The following is a 5,000-nucleotide window of genomic DNA, read 5'->3' as shown; positions in this document are numbered from 1 at the left end:
GCTCATTGTCGTAGAGCAGTAGATCTGCGTCCACAGCAGCAGCGGCAAGGTAGGACGTTGAGGAGCAGGAAGAGTTTAGTACGGCGGGAGCGAATCGAACCACTCAGAGATCATCCTGTGGTTCGATCTTATCTTCTCGCGGCAACAGCACAAGATACTGGCGATCGATCTCATCCTGACGTTCCATCATCTCCGCACGCCAGGAAGCTTCGGCGTGTTCGATACCGGCGGCCGTAGCCGCTGCTGCCGCAACTGACGCTGGATCCGATCGCATCATTATGTCGACCGCATGGCAATCCGGGCCACTGTTCGTTAGGCCCCCGACCAGATGGGAGGGTGGCGGAGGTCCTCCGCTACTACCGCCGACCGCAGTGATAGCAGCCAGGTTGCCGCCAGCCGTTTCATAATGCGATCGTTCGTTGTACAGCATCCCGCTAGTGATGGTGTGCGTCGTCGGTTGGTATAGCCGGTCATGATGGTGCATCATCGATGGTGAGTTGAGCGACTGTTCGTACTGCCGGTTATCCAGCAGATACGAGCTGGTGATCGTACTAACAACCGGATAGTAATGCCGCTCATCACCGCGATATACCGGTACGAGCGGATTACCGCCACTGCTGCCACCCGATGCTGTATCAGCGACGACGGCCGCTGCAGCCACAGCAGCGGCAGATGAAACCAGACCGGCCGAATCGTACATACGTGTATCCCGGGGCATCATGCTGGCTGCAAACTCGTACCGCTCATCCCTTGGTACCGGTATGTACTCGGATTGAAAAGTGTTGTCGCTGGTAATGACCGCTGTGGCCGCGCTGGCCGGTGCTACCGCCTGTATGGTAGCTGGTACCGGCATCGCCGGTGTTGGCGTTATTGCCTGGTAATAGCGCTCGTCATCAAACGTGTCTTCACGTGTGCGTAGAGGACCACCGCCGAATGCAAACGAATCGCAAGCAACGACGATGAGTGGAGGAGGACACATACAACCACACGACGGTAGAGAAATGGTAGCGAGCGAGAAGATCGAAGTAGCGACCAAGAACGACATTAAAACGAAATATATACAATGAAAATTTGAAAGAAAAACAGATTGAAAGTCACTCGAATTTTGATTTCATATCAAATGTGAACCATCGACAGTTCCGCCGGGATTTGTAATGTGCAACACACACCACGTGATCGTTACCATACCGTGTGGGACACAACACCAGAAGCGCAGGCAAATAGGAAAGTCAGCATACTACCGTCGTCATCGGAGCGTTGAGTTTCGATCCGTAGATTCCGGAGTGTGTGCCGTATTTACCTATCTGCCGCCCCAACAAAGGTGCAGCGCGCCGCGATAGGTCCCGACCATCCCGGGATAATGCTGATGTAACCCATTTGAATGCGTTTTTATTCAATTTCCTCCGACCCACACAACCATCCATCAATGCGTATCTTTGCACGGTGGATGATGGCGCTTGGCCGCTCGTAATAGTTTTCCATCCAATTCAATTCTTCACAGTTTCACACCTCCCCAACCCACAAAAACCGGTACACATCATGCATTGCCCTCTCTTAAATACTAATTCTATCACAGTTATATGCAGGTGGCATATGGCGGCTCTTGGCCGTTCGTGCATCGATGATGCATCGAAGTTCGCAGGAATTTTTCGTTTATATTCGTGAGCATAGCGAAGTATTATTTAATAAAAGTTATATAATTAAAGAAGATTATTAAAAGATATGGATATAAATATATAAAATATAGTACCATACCAGGGTACAACAGCAGACCATAGCATAGGTCGACGTATTATCTTTCCCATATTTACCAGTCGCAGCAGGAGCATGTCAATCCAGCATTCAGGATGGGTGCGCAGCATTATGGAATGTTTTGATTAGTGGTTTCATATAGTAGCAGAATAAAAGTTCATCTTACACGATGTTCTCGGCACGTCGGAATCGTCTTGACACAACAAGACATGCTTATCTCGTAGCGCTGAAAGGTAAGACCAAAGTAAAAATGAGTAGCAATCTGTTCGGTAACAATCAATGTCCAGTATGTGAAGAGAAAAAATGGTTTACAGAATAATGTGGTAGATAACAAAGTGACTGAAAAATGCGCTCTGCATTTGAGCTAGCTTCCAAGATTATATTCGATGGTAGAAGAATCAAGAACCAGTTAAACAGCGAGCCCTTCAATTCGAATGTAGAAGCAACATCGTGCACAAAAAAAGATATGGAGCATTTGAAACAATCGCAGAACAACAAATAGAAAACAGTGTTTTATGCAAACATATGTTTGTCGTACTACACCCAAGGACTTGTTCCTGGCCGCGTCATGTGTGCGCGGCGCGTTAGTGGCATTCGCACAACATACATATTTACTGTTCACTATAAAACCGAAAAAGGAACATGATGATGGTGTAACAGGATAGGTAGATTTTCTACTGCTGGTGCCTTCATAATGATGACAGGAGCACGCTTCCTGAGTGCTTTGGTATCCTTTGTGAAGAGGGTGAGGTACGGCAGAGCATTTTATCGTATTACATGTTATAGATCATACAGAATTGGAATGTAGAAAATGTTGAGGTTGGATAGTGTAAATACCGCGTATGCAGGCTTCTTAGGATCACAATACCTTCGACCCGTTTGGTACCGCTGTGTTACTTACTTCCTCGAGTACGAATTGGTGCAATTCGAGCAGGAGCAAAATAAAACGTGCCTTTTGGGAATGATTTTTCTGGTGGTTGACAACAACACAATAAGAATAATAGCGAGACGTTGCTGAAAACTGAATTCACAGCCGAAAGAGGTGTGACGTTCCGTTACGCTATTCCAGTGCACCAACAGGATTAGTTCATTTGGTGGCTCTCTATCACTATTCTGTTGTCCAACGGGCGCAGATCGCAAAAGGAAATAAAAAGCGCAATCAGTACTCCTGCCTCCATGAACTAGCTTTGCACGTGCATTTGCCTGCTGTAAATAATGCATGAGAGGTTGGTTAAGCGTACGCATACCATTGGGGATCGCGTTCGAAGGTATCCTTGGCTTTAATGTCTCTCTTGCCTCGTACTCTGCATGCTGTGCAGTTAGAACAGTGTTACGTGGGTGCACGTATTCGCATTTGCAAAGCAACAACGGATGACGATGAGCGCGACAGCTAGTTCTTGGCAAATCTCTCCCAGATGTACCTTTGGGGTCCATTTCTCCATCGTAGGGTTACACTAGTGATGATGGGGCCACCAATTCAGTGGGCTGGAGTAGTGTCACAAATACAACAGCTACATGTGGCATCTACAAACACTCTTAAGCCATTATCTTCGCAACTTCTGTAAAGTAGACCGTCTCTCCCGATCGAACCGATGGATTGTCTTGATGTTGATTTTGCACGGGCCAATATAGCCGCGTGATGGGTTCCGTTCCGCATTTGCATTCATATGCTCGATGAAGAAAATAGTAAGGTAGAGCGTGATAGAGAGAAAGAGAGATGTACCGTACACTGGTAGATTAAAGAATGTTAAATGTTTTGTACTTACTCAAAGCAAAGAAAACAAACTTTGCTTTATATCGTGTGACACACCCTTGTGCTCTCACTGACTCCTCCCAACCAGTCCACTAGAAGCTCGAAAGAACATAGAAAACGGCGCATCATTATTGTTGCGCGTTTTTTTTCTCGGTCCGAGAAGTGTTCTCTTCATAGTGGCGGTGGTAGAGGGAAGGGGGTCTGTCTCCTCTATCCAACAGCATAGCCAATGCGACCTTGCCGTAGCATACATCCGGTGATAGCAGCAGCAGCAGTGAGTTCTAGTCTACATCTGGTTGCGGCGCAGTACAGCTTTTGAGACGTTTTGTTAACCAGGATGGTGTCCCTTCTTCAGCAGGATAGGAGGGTGTACACCGGGGAGTATCGTTGTGTTTCACAGTGGACGTTACAGTAACGTACCAGAGTGCTCTGGAAGCGATTTGGTGGTGATTCGTTCTCGCAGAGAGACCATCGTTATTGTGCTGGAAATAAGTTTTCCTGTGTAACCGGGCTACATTGTAGCAGTGGCGCGCTATCCTTTCACACCTGTCGCGGCTTACACTAAACACAACAGTTCAATTGGACTGTGTATGTCTCTCTGTGCGACGTGTGATGTACTTCAGATTCAGCGTGCGTGTGCAGCATCTTGCGGAGTTTGGGTCTCGTGGATTACGTGGGCTCGTACTATCCATGCTTAGCTCGCATCTGGATAGTGGCACCACCGAAGAGCATTCGGCGCGGTGGCACACACCTTGCAAGCTATTCCTTGTGGCTTTCACATTGGTTACTGTAAACGATCTATAGAAAAACAAGGAAGGGAGAGAGTCTACTGCCCCGTTACCCCACATTCCCCCGAATGGTGTTGTATTGTCCGACTTTACAGCAAACGTAAAACTCGACAATTATAGAACCCAGATAAAACTGTAGGTTGTATTTTGATAAATTTATTTAAATAGTTTGTATCGATTGGTTTGGTAGTAGCATTCGAGGTGCTAGGTGCCCATTATTCCACACATAAAACGGGAGTGGGCACATACCTTCTACGCCAAGAGAACGTCCACTGGAAGTTGGCTTAAACTGAACGAAATTGGGAGGGATTCATTCAGCAGAGCGCTCTGAATGCTACTTCGCTGCACGTGACCTTTTCCGTGTTTGTTGTTTCGTGACCAACCAAGACGGGTTTACTCCGTACACGCTAAAATCAATCAATAATGTTGGCCACAAAACTTATCTCTAAAACACATCCGTGTGTATAGTGTGTTGATTTTGTCACAATCGTGCATATGTTAAGCGCGGGGAGCAGCAACTGACATTTTCCTACTTATGTGGATTGCCTCACATCTACTGGTGATTTGTATGTATGGAAAAAGGTAGTTTTGCATTCCTTTGCATCATATTGGTTGATGAGAAAGTTGTCACACGATTGATCTTCTAACTCCATCATCGTCAGCGTACCCTCCTCCCTCCTTCTTCCACCCAAAATGCTTTCTTTTGG

At 46.8% G+C, this 5,000-nt stretch overlaps 1 protein-coding gene across 1 annotated transcript in view; it reads right to left on the bottom strand.

Moving 5' to 3' along the window:
• Positions 1-4,433: 4,433 nt before the first annotated feature.
• LOC126570493 (uncharacterized) overlaps positions 4,434-5,000 on the bottom strand; it is a 7,155-nt gene continuing 6,588 nt past the window's right edge. The window contains exon 5 of the mRNA XM_050228286.1: positions 4,434-5,000. This exon is cut by the window's right edge and continues 3,225 nt beyond it. The gene's annotated coding sequence lies outside the window, so the exon portion shown is untranslated.

Source organism: Anopheles aquasalis, chromosome 2 (genome assembly GCF_943734665.1).
Source record: "Anopheles aquasalis chromosome 2, idAnoAquaMG_Q_19, whole genome shotgun sequence".
NCBI lineage: Eukaryota > Metazoa > Arthropoda > Insecta > Diptera > Culicidae > Anopheles > Anopheles aquasalis.
This window is presented reverse-complemented; position numbering and strand designations above follow the sequence as displayed.